Below are 16906 nucleotides of genomic sequence, written 5' to 3' on the forward strand. Positions count from 1 at the left end.
TGAAAGTTGACGGAGTGTCAACTACTACGGGATCAAGCTTCTAGTAATGTAATGGGAATTTGGCTCCTGAGAGTCATCCGTATCCTTATACTTTGGAGTAGTTATTGTTTATTGGATTATTGTTTCTTTTGAAAAATTTTCTACATTCGCTCATTTTAAGATTTCTACTTGACGTGTTACTGTTCACATTTATGAACAATTTATGCTCGTTACTTTGCTATATCGAAAACTCGTACTTATAAATAATGGTCAATTTGCTATTTGGAACCTCACTGGGCTTTTAGCTCATTCCACTCCATTTGTTTTCCTTTCAGGGGTACGAGCGAGGTGTGAGATATGTAAAGTCTGGCATAGACTAGCTGTTTGATTTTGACTTGTACTCACGCTATTCCTCGGATGGAACATGTTGTATTTGGATTGTATTCGTTTTGATCTAGTTTGGTGTATTGAGACTTCGTACTTCGATTTCTATTAATGTAAATTATAAGCTTGAATTGGGAATGTTATTTATGGTTCATGAATGTGTGTACGTGACTCGATTGAGATAGTGAGTGAGTCCTGGCGAGAGCTGGGCAGGCGGTCCGCCGAACCCTTTGGTACGCCTTAGGGGGAGGTGGGGTCGTCACAGAAAAGGAATAAAATAATTATACAAATATACATGTCTTAAAGGAGTGCATCATGTCGGGTACGGGGGACTAATGTTCGTGACTCAATTTTCCCTTTTAATAGAGGGAATACGAGCATGCTAAGGCTAGAAAAGCCAAACTCGTCCATATCCCATATCCAAGGGGCTATTCCCTAATCTAGACAAGCAAATGCACTACCCTAATTCTAATTCTTAAATGAAATGCAAATCTAATGTTATGTATCGCACATAGGGGGAAGGAATATACATATAAGGGAAAATATGAGATAAGGACTATACATATAAGGGGAATGCCATGCAAAATGATAAAAAACTCTAAAAGTAGAAAACATGCATGAGATGAAGTGATTTTATCACACAATCATGATTTAACGTTCGAAGGGCTCCTAAGGGTCTAGCGTTGGACTAGCCCTTATTTCTATTTTCTCGCTAGCGTTGGACTAGTGAGAAATCGGACAAGGGAACCACAACTAGCGTTGGACTAGTGTAGTATCGAGAAATGGATCACAACTAGCGTTGGACTAGTGTGATAACGTCACACATTAATCATAACTAACTAATCATGTCATGTGAAATATAATAAAAGCATGTAAACACATAATATCACATAAACACATAACACATAAACATGATATCTAGATGCAAGACCCTAAGAAAGCGGTAACACATAGCACATAGACATGCAAAACACACATAAGGCAAATAGAGCAAATAAAATCCTAACTATTACATTCGGGGGAAGCCTACTACAATCTAAGAGGGGAAATGGAATAAAATAAATAAAATAATAACCTAACTATTACAACTTTGGCATTCAAGTGCCTTTCAAATGATCGAAATTGAAAATAACTATACAAAACTAAAACAAATAAAGTGGATAAATAAATAAATAAATAAAATGAAAACATTCAAAAGGCATGTAATTAAGCACATAAATCACATAGACACATAGAGGCAAATAAAGTGAAAATAAAGGGTAGAATGTACCTTCCTTGCAATGGTAATCAAATGAAGGAAAAAATAGCTTCAAAACAATAAAAGGGTCAAGGCACCAATTAAATAGTAAAGTATAAACAAAATCACCAAATCCCTCCCAATTGCAACTTAAATGAAATCAAATAGTGCATAATTTCCAAGAAAAAGTGAATTATTGATCATATTTCAAAAATAGAAGAACTACGAAGGACCCAATTGCAAATATTAACCAATCACTCAAACCCAATTAACACATTTTGGGAACACCAAGGGCCCATAAGCAAAGGAAAAATCAAGTAGTGGTTCAAATTACAATTACTCTAGGACCTTATTGCAAGAAATTATGACATAATTGGGCTTTTGCAGCATTAAACACCAATCAAAGGGTTAAAGGGCAGTTTTTCATTTTTTTGTTTGCATGCAAACTTACGTAGAAGAACAATTTCTGCCACTGAAGCTTTCTACAACAAAAATGAATGTCTGCTGCATTTTCATCTTTGACCACAGATTTCAGAAACTAACACAAACTTTGATCAAACTCTCTCAAACCAATGTCCAAACTTTGAATTGATCAACACAACACACAACTTTGACATTCAAACAAGTAAAAACACAGAAAGAAATGATGCGAAATCATGGAAACTTTCATGCAAAAGTGGCTCGGAAGTTCCATCTTCCTTGCTAGTTTCTCCTATGCAACTTTCATGAAGCATATCCGTGCAAAGAGACTCCAACCAAACTCAGGTATAACACCCTCAATCCAGTGCTACCATTAACCAAAATACATTTACGCATTTCCAACATAGTAAAGAGGGCAACTGGCTATGAAAAGTACAGCAGAGGAGCGAAAGGAGAAAACTTGCGGCCAAATGAAATTTCAAACAGAATTTGAGGAGCTAAACAGATCAACAACCAATTCAGGCCAAAACAACCTCAAACCAACTTTTGAGCAAATCAGCAAGACTCCACCGAAACACAAGAAAGCAGCTGCTGGTAACAACTAAACAAATAGGAGAAAAGAAAATGGAGACAGCATGACAAAAAGCAGCAGCTCTGCGTTACCATTGATTGCTATTCTAAAACGCAGCAGTCATACATGGGATTACTATCAAGCAACAAACAAAGCAAAAATGAAACTCCAGCCATTCCCGAAACTGCAACAAACCAAAAAGAGCAGAATTTTATTTTTCTTTTCAAAGTAGAGGACTCTAACTTTGTTGCAGCGTCCCTCGGCACCGCATAAAAGTCCCAAACATGCTTAAACATGGATTGAATCAAGGCATTAAGACCCCAAAACCGTCATTCAAAACCCTGGTTTCTTTTCTGCAATTTCTTTTGGCCTAAAACACGACTACCAAGCCTACGCTCTACGCAAAATCTCAACAGAAAATCTTAACCGAACCATTTAATCACTCTCACAGGAAACGAACAACCAAGGGAAGCAATAAACTGTCACGAGAGATGTATTGGAACAACCTTGGTCGATTTTTCACAGCAAAGAAAACACAAAACAACATGGGTCAACTCATTCCCCACCCTATCGGATCCACAACTAGCAAGTTTAAAGAAAAAAGACAGCAAAAGAGCACGGCCACAGTCATGGCGGCAGAGATTTTGTGACGACCCCACCTCCCCCTAAGGCGTACCAGAGGGTTCGGCGGGCCGCCTGCCCAGCTCTCGCCGGGACTCAGTCGTTCGCTACAGTCCTCAATTAAAAACTGAAATAAATCACAAGAATAAATAGGGCACTGATCCAAACTTAAAGCGGAACTTATATACATTGCCAACCCAAAAGAGAATATAAACATCAAATATACAAGGGTTCTCAATCCTTCATACGTCCAGCCCGTGCCAAGCACTAGGCGAGAACCACTACAAAAGAAACAAAAGAAACAAAACTAGATTGGCTAGTCTATCTCAAGCTCACGTCCTCGCTCGCCTTCCCCTGTAAGGAAAACAAAACTAAAGGGATGAGCTAAAAGCCCAGTGATGTTCCGAACACATAATCAGATAATCAATCCAATACATTAAACATGGAGTATCAATAATTCAAGAAACATGTTCAATGGAAAGTGATAGTAACACATTCATTAAAAGGATACGGCTCACAAGGAGCAATTCGTTATTTCGTTCATTCGTTCTCCTGACATTTTCCCTTATTCCTCCAATCATTTGAAACTGCATTTTTCGTTTATCAATAACCCTCGTTCGATCGTTCGTTCATTCATTCATTCATTCATTCATTCACCCCCGTCCTGGCCGTTGGCCAGTCTCCACCAACCTACAGGGTAATACTCGAGTATACCAAACGTTCACCCAAGTCCCTAATCGCCCGACCGAGTCCGCTTCTGGCTCGAGACGACCGGTAACAAGGGGCAATGGCCAGTTCAGCCCAAAAGGCTTACATTCATGCGCAAGTAACATTTCAATCATTAAATCCTTGAAAATTGCACAGTTATTTAGGTCGAGTGCGATAAAGTACACACTCGCCTAGAAAGCTCGTTTTGGAAATCATTAAAAGCACTGAACACATTAGCAAATGATAACAACAAGCCATAGAATCAAATAAGGAACACTCACCTAGAAATGCAAAATATCGTGCAAAATATCCTTCCGGATATTACCCTTAATCACCAATGAAACCTAAGGTTGAACAAGAGAACATATTACAGTTTATCGAGCAAAACATTTAAGGGAAACAAAGAAACCCGACTAATTAGGAGTAAAACGTATAAAGATGACTTTCAAGTAAGAAGAGGGTTGTTTGAACCCAAGGATGAAAATTCATGTTTTAAAATGGAAACCCGGTCATGGTATTGGCCAAACAAAAGTATACAAGTTCAAATAGAAACCTAGCCCTCGGGCGAAAATTTGGGCAGCACGCCCTTTGTGTTTACCTAATTTTCCAGCCATTTTGGCTTCATTATTTTTCCTCAACCACAACCCAACATCACACATAAGCAATTCAAGTCAAGAGCCGTTCAATAGGCTCACAATATCATAAGAATAAGAAATACAGTAATAACAAGTGCAGAAATTCAATTTAGCAAAAGACAGATTTGACGTGCGAATGCGGAAATAACATATCCGAGGCTACGCTTATCGGATTAAGACGTAACCTATGCCGTTTCGAAGCTAAGACACAGGGCTATAATGTTCATGAAGGTCACTTAGTCCAGTTTCTAATGTAACTTGGTCAAATGCTCGAATTGCTAAACCAGAAACCAATTCGTCGGCTGCTTAATCGCAGAACACTGTAATGGTCATAACCCAATGTACAAAAGTCCAATTCAGGTGTTCTTAGAGGCATTTTAAAGCTACTTCATAACACTACAACTCTCATGTTTTGGCCCAGAGCTAAATCAGAATGGATCCTGGTCAAAAAACGTGATAAACTGGACCTAACTGAAGAAACGGACTGCTGGGAAATACTTAGAACAGTAAGGGTATTTTGGACTTTTCATGACCTACGTTGCTCCGATTGAGATAAAATTTTGTAGGCACCTATAAAATACCATTATATACAACTTTTATTCTTTGAGATAAGGCCAATTCGGCCTCTAACACACAGATACAAATTCGGACAGAATGTTGGGAAAATTTTCCAGATTCTGGAATTTTGAGTTTCTAGTGCAACTTTCCTTAATTTCTTGGTCTAATCACTACCACAACACCTTATAAAACCTCAATTGCAACATATAAGCATCATACAACAATTTGAGCAGAATTTCCACAAGCCCTAGTTCATCAAATAAATTGGGGAAAACTACTAAAACATGATAATCATCCATAATCTCACCACAAGATCAAGTTGCCAAGCTTAATTGAACAAAATTGAAAGCAAAACTTGGAGAGATAAGCTCTCTTACCTTGACTAGAGGTTACTACAAGTAGCCCAAGCTTTCTCCTCAAAAAATCACACCACAAGCCACTAGCTAATCACTCAAGAACAAGTTTAATCGGTTTACTTTGTTTGTTTTCTCACTAAGTTGTTGGATTTGAAGATGAAATGGAATGTTTTCCTTTGGGTTTTTCTTCTTGCTTCTCACGGCCAGCAACAGCAGAAATGAAGAAGAAATTGGCTAAGTGTTGGAGTTAAATGGATGGTAATTGTCTTGGTTAAGAAGCCATGAGGTGGTGACAAGTGTCACCACCACCACCTCTTTTTTTTCTCTTTCTTTCTTGCCTTTCTTGGCCACTAATTTCGGTCAACCTTGCTGCAATTTAAGAAGATATTATGTACAAAAGTCAACAAACTTATTGGGTAAGAAAAATGGTGGTCAAGCAGTGTGTTCAATCGGTAATGCGCGGGACCCGCCGGATCGTGCCGTTTTTCTTAAAAACTCACGTACTAGGTTTTTTTACTTCCAATTCACTAACCTTATATCATTGCCACTAGTCACATATTATTTCTCACTTAAAAGTCACTTTTAATCCCCAAATTAATTCTTACTCTATACCGAAAATTCATCCGACGGAAAATCGCGAAAACCCTAATTTTGCTCCAAACTTGAAACCGAAGCGTAAAACCCTATTTTCTAGGTTTATCTACACTTAATGTGAAATATTTGGGTAGTGGCATTTGACAAATAATAATTTCCAAATAAAAGGGTATTTTTGAGGAAAAATATAAGGAATTTGCGAGTCCTCACAGATTTTAATGTTTTTCTGATATAAAATCCCATAACTCATGAACGAAAGTGATGGAAGGATTACCTTTAACCCTCTGTTGAATGGTCGAACGACGTCTGAACAGCGGAGAAATGGACTCCAGCAAGAACCAGCTTCTTCTTCCTCTGCCTCTCCTTTGTTCTCCGTAGCCTATTCCCTTGCTTTTCCTCTCGATGCGGATTTGCAACGAATGACAGCACGATGAAGATGATGACAACTTCCTCTCTCACTCTCACCCTCAGTTCTACCTCGCCCTCTTCAGTTTTCTCAACCTCCGCCGCAACTCCAGCTCTCTGGTTTCTTCCTTACCTAGCCGTCAAAAACTCCTCTCTCCCCTGCTCCCTTAGTTTCTTTCTCTATCAAAACCTAGCCGCTGTTTAACCTCCCAGCCGTCACTAAGTCGCCCCCTCTTTGCTTGTTATCCTCAGCTTTTATAGTTGCCGAAACCCTCCAAAACCTAGAACAAAGGGAGGAGATTGGAGCTGCATTTTTGGCAAGAATTTGGGTGTGACGCCCCGAAAAGTATGAGTGTGAGAACTCGAAAATTTTCTAATTTTCTAGGGTTTATTTTTTAAACGCCCGCCGTTTCTACATTTTCTTGATTAGAAAAATTCCCCAGATAAAGTTTATGAGCAAAAATAGTTTTAAAATGATTTTTCTAGTATCGGTTAGTTTTTGAGAAATTAAAAACGTATTTTGGGACCCGCTAGTGCGGTAAACGCAATATATTTTTGACAACTTGTAGGAATTTTGTATTAAGTGATATTATTTTACAATGTGTTAAGATATTTGTATTGGAGAGATAAAAAGATAAGTTTTAAACCTAAAGGTGACAAGTGTCACTTTCTTACTCAAGGGTGGACTTTGACCATTTTACTACCTTTACTAGTTGATTAAAAACTTGACCCAAAATTCATCTTCTTCATAAGCTCCTTGGCCGAACCTCTTGGAGACAAAAAGAGAGAAAAGCTTCCAATTTCTTCCTTCTATTTCTTGCCCAATCTCACAAACCAACCGTTAAAACCGTGATTTGCTCCATAAAAACCTTTCTCTTGGTGGTATTAAGGTGTGTGGTGAAGTGGTTTGAGAAGCAAAGGTGCTAAGTTGGGTCTTTCCTTGGGTTTGCATGGTAAGTGACTAAGGAAGCTTTCCTTTGATCTTGATAATGTTCAATTAGTTATTGGTGGTGGTTGAATAAGTGATTTTATGGATGATTTCATGATTTTGGTTGAAATTAGTGAAGTTTTATATTTAATTAGGATTTTTCTATTCTCATATGATTGTTATTATGTGGTTATGTATGATGATTGGAAATGATAGTTGAGGAAGCTAGAAGGTGGAAAAAGTGGACAATTGCAATCAATTTCTGTTTTGGAAGAAATTCTGGAAAATTAGGGTTCTTGGTTCTTCATTCTGTCCGAAATTTTAGGTCCTAGATAGAGGCCGAATTGGCCTTAGCTAAAAACATGAAAGTTGTAGGTATTGATGTTTTAAAGGTGCCTGTAAAATTTCAGGTCAATTGGAGTAGCGTAGAATGAGATAAGCCGAAATTACTATTGCTGTTCTGGGTTCATCAGGATGTTAGAACTGCGTCTGAAATGGGTTGTTTTGACTGGAATTGTTTTGGATTTGGGTGTTGAGGTCTTCTGATGAAATGTAGCTTGATGTCCTAGCTACCATATGCCTTTGGAATTTCTGCATTTGGACCTGTTTGGACTGAGTTGTACTGATTACAGCATAGTGTAATTTGTAAACCTGCAATTACGGTTCTGGTTTGTTATTTGGCATATTTGACTTAGTTGTGCTGGAATTTGGACTGAGTGACCTTCTGTAATATTGTAATCCTACCTCTTAGCTTCGAAACGGTGTATCTTTCATCTTCATCCGACAATCGTAGCGCCTTTGGTACCATTACCGCAAAATGACGTCAAAACTGTTTTTCTGGTTTTGAGCTTAACTTTCATTTCCAAACTATTCCCTAGCTTGACTTGTACTAGTACTACTTGGAGCTTGCTGAATGGCTATTGGATGAGCTTGTTGTTGTGTGTGTACCTTTGGGTTGGAATGAGGAAGTAATGAAGCCATGATGGCTAGAAAAGTTAACAAATTCAGGGGAAGTGCTGTCCGAACTTTGAAGGAACTCGTTTGCATTGAGTTTGTGATTTAAGACTTGGATTTGAGCAAGGCAATGATATTTGATGGATGATTTCTGAGCCATGGAGGTGAGTGACCTCAAACTATTTCTAAAATTATTTATGAACCGTTTCTTGCATTATTTACTTTTGAACTGTTTCCAAATTTAATGTTGGAACTGTTTTCTTACATATCATGCGTGCTTGCATATCAGTGTCTTGTTATTATTGATTTTGCTTTCAATGATTGTTAAAACGAGTTTTCTAGGCGAGTGTGTACTTTATCGCACTCGACCTAAATAAATATGAAATTTTCAATGATTAATGATTAAATGCTACTTGCGCATGAATGTAAGCCTTTTGGGCTGAACTGGCCATTGCCCCTTGTTACCGGTCGTCTCGAGCCAGAAGTGGACTCGGTCGGGCGATTAGGGACCTGGGTGAACGTTTGGTATACTCGAGTATTACCTTTGTAGGTTGGTGGAGGTTGGTGGAAAATAATGAAATTTCAAATGAAGGACAGGAGAACGAATGTATCCTTTGCACGAATGTTACTATCGCTTTCCATTGTACATGTTTCTTGAATTATTGATACTCCATATTTAATGTTTTGTAAATGTTGAAATTGTTTCTGGACTTATCATTTGATTTGAATTGAACATCATTGAAATGAACTATGGTTAAACCGATTTGATTACTGATTTTACTGGTTACTCGCTGAGCTTCTAGCTCACCCCAAAAATATTTTATTCCCCTCCACAGGGCTCAAGGCGAAGGAAGGACTTGTTGTGCTTATTCACATGTCTGGATGGCCTATATCTTGTACAGTTTGGATTTGGAAATCATTTTATGTATATTTGAGAATTGTTTCCGCTTCGCTTATGACATGTAATTATTGGAGATTTATATTGTAATATTTGAGGTTTATTCTTGTAATTCATTTGAGGATTGTAGTGAACGACTGAGTCCTGGCGAGAGCTGGGCAGGCGGTCCGCCGAACCCTTTGGTTCGCCTTAGGGGGAGGTGGGGCTGTCACAGTTGGTATCAGAGCCATATGCCGACGGTTGGGACTCTACGTCCTTTTACTGGAAAAGCCCCGAGCCTCTCGTTCGTGAAGAGTCACGAAGCGAAACTCTCCGTAGGGGATGCCCGCGTGCGGGTGGCAAGCTGATAGGTACCTTGTGATGTGACTCTGAGAACTGTCACAGTTGGTATCAGAGCCATATGCCGACAGTTGGGACCTTAAGTCCTTCGTCTGGAAAAGCCCCAAGCCTCTCGTTCGTGAAGAGTCACGAAGCGAAACTCTCCGTAGGGGATGCCCGTGTGCGGGTGGCAAGCTGATAGGTACCTTGTGATGTGACCCTGAGAACTGTCACAGTTGGTATCAGAGCCATATGCCGACGGTTGGGACTCTACGTCCTTTTACTGGAAAAGCCCCGAGCCTCTCGTTCGTGAAGAGTCGCGAAGCGAAACTCTCCGTAGGGGATGCCCGCGTGCGGGTGGCAAGCTGATAGGTACCTTGTGATGTGACCCTGAGAACTGTCACATTGGGCCCTTAGATGGGCATTGATTCTGGAACTTAACACCAAGATGCGTTGGCATTGTACTGAGAGTACTTGGAGGAAAAAAATGCAACGGAAAATGAGTAAAAAAATGGAAGAAATGGCCAGCTGCCATTTTCTGTGTTGTCCGAAGCCTGTAAAAAAATGAGGAAATAGCGCGTGTCCTCTTTTCTTTTTTTTTTTTTCTTTTTTTTCATTCAAGTTTTAACAACAGAAATTAATTCTTAATAGAAAAATTTATTGCCATTAAAGTGCTTTAAATCCAAATCTAAAGGGCTAAAACAAATTTTTAATTTTTGTGAGGATTTTTCCTTTTTTCTCTTTTTCCAATTAACAAACAATAAACTTAAATATAAAAGAAATAGAACATATATTTTTTGAACCATTTTCTTTTCCGACGAATCTCAATAGTAAAAAGTCTTAAAATAAATTAAACGACTAAATGAGCAATAATAAATATAAAAAGCTAAAATAATAAAAATAAAAATCATGAGATAAAAAAATAGATAGTAGTTATTAAAAATAAAAATAATAAAATAATTTAAAGAAATTTGGTGTCTACAGTTTGCCCCTCTTTGTCTGAGTTTCGAAGAAACTCGAGACAAAGACGTAGACACCAAATACTCACCTGTGATTATTCGGCTGCAAGCTACTCGAACGACTGACGTTTTCGAAATGAGGACTGACCCCTTTAACAAAATTTTAAAATGGGACTGACCCCGACGAGAAATTTAAAACGGGACTGACCCGAACCAGAAATTTAAAATAGGACTGATCCAAAACTACCATGACATCGGTCAGTGGGATACAACCTAAGCCTGCCGAGGTTGGTGGCACAAAATCTCAGCCCAACGGGATGAGGTGAAGTTGGTGGCACAAAATCCAAGCCCAACGTGATAAAGTGAAGTTGGTGGCACAAAATCCAAGCCCAACGTGATAAAGTGATGTTGGCGGCACAAAATCCAAGCCCAACGTGATATTTGTGATGTTGGCGGCACACAATCCAGACCCAACGTGATAAAGTGAAGTTGGTGGCACACAATCCAAGCCCAACGTGATATTTGTGATGTTGGCGGCACAAAATCCAGGCCCAATGTGATAAAGTGAAGTTGGTGGCACAAAATCCAAGCCCAACGTGATATTTGGGAAGTTGGTGGCACAAAATCCAAGCCCAACGTGATATTTGTGATGTTGGTGGCACAAAATCCAGGCCCAACGTGATATCTGTGATGTTGGCGGCACAAAATCCAGGCCCAACGTGATAAAGTGAAGTTGGTGGCACAAAATCCAAACCCAACGTGATAAAGTGAAGTTGGCGGCACAAAATCCAAGCCCAACGTGATATTTGTGATGTTGGCGGCACAAAATCCAGGCCCAACGTGATAAAGTGAAGTTGGTGGCACACAATCCAAGCCCAACGTGATAAAGTGAAGTTGGCGGCACAAAATCTAGGCCCAACGTGATAAAGTGAAGTTGGTGGCACAAAATCCAAGCCCAACGTGATATTTGTGATGTTGGCGGCACAAAATCCAGGCCCAACGTGATAAAGTGAAGTTGGCGGCACAAAATCCAGGTCCAACGTGATAAAGTGATGTTAATGGTCAGTGAGATAAGACCCAATCCCGCCATTCAATTGGTTAAGAAATTAAATGTGAATGTCAAGAAGGGAGGTTGAAGAGTGCGCGGCGGACGCTGAGACATCGCCAGCAAGAAATTGAGCTTGATTTGATAATTTTTTTTTGATTTTTTTATTTTGATTTTTTTTTTTGGGATAATCTTTTCAAGAATGATTTGCCCCAGTTTCAACCAATTATTGTGCAACCGATAATTTGCTTTGCATTATAGCATTGTTGCTCCTTCTTGGAACTTTGATTCACACCTCTTCCTCGGTCTGGACAATGAACATTCAATTCTCGGGTGACATTCCACAATCATAAGAAATTTGGCCCAGTGTATTGCTATTGGACCATTGGACCTACAAAAAATAGAAATAATCGTAATGATAGATAATGCCACCACCATCCGATCAATCTAGCTTTCAAGAAATGTGTAAACATGAGTACTTGGGCGTTTTTCCTCGATGTAGCGAAAGCTTAACTTTACTCCGTGAACTGTGTCAAGTTTCCTCAACTTCCAATACTAACAAGACCCTTGGTATTCAGCCAATCATATGGGTTGTCATTTAATATATTCTTGATCCAATTTCGCCCCTCAAATTACACCACATCCTCTTAACTTCTAATGCTAATAAGACATTCGGTGTCCAGGTAATTCCAATAAATCACAGGGGTTGCCATTGGATAAATCCAAAGCGATAAATGAGACCATGAAACAAATGAAAAAATATTCTATTTACACAATAATGATGAAAATCTCCGTAATTTGAAAACAATCATTCATTTTGAAAGAAAATTTAAGAAAAATGAATCTGTAAACTTAAAATTTTATGTGATGAACCAAAACACTTTGAACAAAATGCCACGTTTGACCCTTTTGGATATCCTTCCTCCGGAGTTCAATGCTTGACAATCAAAACCACAATGTGAGGAGAAATTCCATTGAACTAAGTCTCCAGCCATTCCATTCCACGCTCGCCTTTCATTATGAAACCCTTCCTCAGCGCCCTTTCGGGTTTTCACTAAGGTTGCCCCCCGCCCATTTTGTTTTCTTTTTCACTTTTCTTTTCCTTTTTCTTTCCCCTTCTTTCTTTCCTTTTTCCTTTTCCCTTTTCTTTTTCTTTTTCTTTTCTTTTTCTTAAGGTGCCCTTGCGGGTTTTTACCTAACAAACAAATATTGTCTATCGCCTATATCAATCCAGAAATGTGCTTTAAGAAATAATGGCATTAGTATAACAATCCTTCCCTTGCAAAATAGGTGAAGGTGTTTTTGACATCATGTGCCATATGACTTAGAAAATTTCCTTAAAAGAGGTGATGCCAAGAACGGAAGCCAGGACTTTTGGTTTTTGAAATGGGGTCTGGTAAGGTGCTAAAGAAAGGTTAAGGCTTGAAGGCGGGTTTCTAAAAGTGGTTTAAATGACCTGAGATCGCATTATTGCACCAACCCTATTTAGGGTTAAATCAAAACTTGCCCCAGTTTATTCTCGACTGAAGTTCTCTTTTCTTTCATTTTCTCTTTCTTTTCTTTCATCTTTCATCTTTCTTTTGAAATATTCACAATTTGCCCCAGTTTATTTTTAACTGAGGTTTTCTTTTGTTCGTTCTTTTTATTCTTCTATCACTTTTCATCTCTTGAAACTTTTCTTTCCAACTCAAACTTGCCCCAGTGTGGGGTTTGCAATTCTCAGGGGTTGCCAAACGAAATGATTTATTCTGAAGGCTCAAGAAGGGATAACTAAGGATAAAATGTTTAATTGGAAAGGAAGGATGTGAGAACCCGTAAATTTTTTTCTATTTTTAGGTTTTATTTGGGTTAATGGCTTGTTTTCCGCATTTTCTTTATTAGGAAAATTTTCTAGATAATTTTTTTGAGTAGATATAGTTTTTAGATGATTTTTCTAGTATCGAATAGGTTTTGAGAAATTAAGAGCGTATACCGGATGTGGGACCCACTAGGGCGAAAAGTTCGGAAAAATTCGGCCAGTTAGGTTAAGTTTTGGATACTGGATTTAATTTACCGGGAGTTAAGAGATAAGTAGAGGTTGCAATTTGGATTGATGTGAGAGGAAACAAAAAGATAGGGATGCATTAAATAAGTGACAAGTGTCACTTGCCTATTGGATTGACTTGTATGAACACTATTCCACGTTTTACCATTTGACTAAATAAATCAAAAACATACCAAAAATTCCCCATTTTCTTCTTCCTCTTGGCCGGCTACTTCAAGGAAAAAAGAAAGGGAAAAGCTCTCCAAGTTTTGCTTCAAACTTGCTCCAATCTACCAAATCAACCATTGATTCTTGTTTTTGCTCCATAAAAACACTTAAGGGAGTGATAGTGAGTTGTTTTGTGGAGTTGCTTGGAAGGCTAAAGTGACTAGTTGCTCTCCCTCTTGTGTTGCTAAGGTAAGTTGAGAAGGACCCCTCTCCTTCCTCTAATGATGCTTAAATCATGATTGGTGGTAGTATAAGATGCACTTTTATGGATTATATCTTGATTTTTGGTTGAATTGATGAAGTTTTATAATTTTTGGGGATTTTTCTGTTTTCATATGAATATGATTATGTGGTCATGTATGATGATTGGAAATGATATGTAAGGAAGCTGGAAGGTGGAAAAGGTGATAAATTGCAAGCAATTTCTGTTTTGGAAGAAAAATTGGAAAGTTAGGGTTCTTTGAATTACATTCTGCCCGGTTTTGTAGCTCATAGTTAGAGGCCGAATTGGCCTTGGGTTAAAAAATGAAAGTTGTAGGGAATGATATTTTAGAGGTGTCTGCAAAATTTCCGGTCAATCGGAGTAGTGTAGGTTGAGAAAAGATGGAATTACCCTTGCTGCCCTGGTTTTACCGGAAATTGAGAATTGCTTCTGTAATTGGTTATTTTGATTGGGAATGCTTCCGAATTGGTTGTTGAGGTCTTCTGATGAAATTTAGCCCTGTTCCTTAGCTTGCAGATGGCTTTGGAATTTCTGGATTTGGACTTAGGTAGCTTGATTTATGATGTTTTCACTAGAATACGTTCTGTGAATCTGTTTTTGCTGTTCTGGTGTAGTATCTTGCATTTTTAACCTGGTTACACTCGAAACTGGGTTGAGTGACCTTCTGTAATATTGTAGCCCTATCTCTTAGCTTCGAAACGGTGTATCTTTCACCTTCATCCGACAATCGTAGTACCTTTGGTGCCATTACCGCAAAATGATGTCAAAAACAGTTTTTTTCTGGGTTAACACTTACTCCATTTCCGGATTTTTCTGGTTTCCTCTATTGCTTGTGTATGCTTATGGAACCCATGTTGGTAATCTTTGGCATTGGTTTATGACTCGTTATCGAGTCTCATTGTACTTGTTTGCACATTTTAGTGCGTGACGGTGGTTCACGATGCTCCTTTGACGGAGGTGCATGAAATATCACTTTCAAGTTTGGTGAGTGTACTACTCACTTGTGTGTTACTATATGGCTTTGATACTTGAACTTGATGAGTTAATTGTTATTGCACCATCGATATTGATTGAAGTGAGGGTGTACTTTATCACTTTCACTTATTTCTCATGTTATTGGAATGTTACATGAAATGAAAAGTACTTGACTTGGTGTCGATTGGACGAGTATCCAACGACCATGATTGTTACCATTGAGCTCAATCCCATTGGTAGTTGATTGAATCGAGCCGGCGAGGGCTTGGTCGTGCCAATTAATGAACCTTGGGGACTGTTATATGGAATCTTGTAGTATGAGAGACTCTTGATTCCGGTATACTCGAGTAATACCACAGTGCAAGTGTTTGGAGTTCGGGCCCGGTAGGGGTATGTTGGGTGGAAGGAATGGAAGTAAAGTGGAGTCTACGGTTGGTTACTTTTAAACATTGACGGAGAGTCAATGAGGTTCGATCAAGAATGCAAACGAGGAAAAGGGCTCTTGAGAGCCGTCCGTATCCTTTTATCACCACCATTAGTTTGTGCCTTTGTTTACTTTTGATGAATTGGAATGAAAAGTTTTATGCTTATGTGAACTTTGCTGCTTGAGTGGTATTATCTCACTAGGCGTAAGCTCACCCTATTCCTTTTGTTTTCCTTACAGGAAAATAAATACTTTTGGACTGCAATTGATAGTTGGTTGCCGAATTGAGCTAGTTGGACATATCTTTTGTATAACTCATTGAATGAAACCCTAAATGTACTTTTGGGTCCATTTCCCTTTTGATTTGGCAAACCGTACTTGTATCCACTTTTGAATCACTTTGGATTGTATCTGCTAAATTTTAACATGTAAATATTTGCTTGATGTTTGGTTGGGTTTTGACGTGTCGTTTACTATTCATGACCGACTCCGGTTTTTTTTTTTTATTTTGCCATTTTGGCTTGTTTACGCGCGTTTGTATGTCCCGAAACGTATTAGATCGCTCTAAACTGAACCGTTAGTCCTGGCGAGAGCTGGGCAGGCAGTCCGCTAACCCCTTTGGTTCGCCTTTGGGGAAGGTGGGGCTGTCACAGGTGGTATCAGAGCCTAGGTTTGAATTGGCCTGGGTGTATTAGAAGTGCTTGATTTGAGGATTATTTTGATTAAGTCCTTTAAGATTATTATACTTATTTCTTCTTTTGGTGTAGGATGGACGATCAGGGTGAGCCTAGTAGTCCCCCTGCTAGAGAGCGACCCCGTGGGGTGCTTCCTGTGATTCCGTACCAGATCCGGCCCAGAGGGGCCGTTATGCGTTAGAGCCCGGCTAACCGCCTCCGACGTTGTGAGTGTCGACATAAGTACGCTTACCCTAACGCTCTGGTGTTTGCCGTGGCCGAGGAGCGTAAGGAGTTAGCCGCCGATAAGGCTAGGCTTGAGGCCGAGATGACACAGCTTAGGGCGGCCAACGAGAAGCAGGCTGAGCACATTAAGGGATTGGAATACGACATGCTTGTGGCAGAGGATAGGGTAGATGACCTCTGTACTCAGCTTAGGGAGACGCATGAGCGTGAGTTGAAGAGAGCCCGAAAGGTAAAGGTTCGAGCCGCATCGATCCTGAACCTCTGCGCGGACGTGGTCGAGGGCGTGAGTGGCGAGGACTCATGTGCGGGGCCCGAGGCTGGGGTTGGATCTACCCCGTCGGGTGGGTCTACTAGCTCGTCGTCGGACTAGGTCACGACTTCTAGAGTTTTTAGGGATAGTTTTGTTTGTATATAGGGTGGATAGGGAGAAGAGCCTTAGCTAATCGTTTTGTACCTTTGGGTTAGCTACGTGTATATTTCTTTTGATGAGGTCATTCCCTCGAGGATTGTCCCTGTTTGTACTTGACTTGACTGTACTTGACT

Source organism: Coffea arabica, chromosome 8e (assembly GCF_036785885.1).
Source record: "Coffea arabica cultivar ET-39 chromosome 8e, Coffea Arabica ET-39 HiFi, whole genome shotgun sequence".
In the NCBI taxonomy this organism is placed as follows: Eukaryota; Viridiplantae; Streptophyta; class Magnoliopsida; order Gentianales; family Rubiaceae; genus Coffea; species Coffea arabica.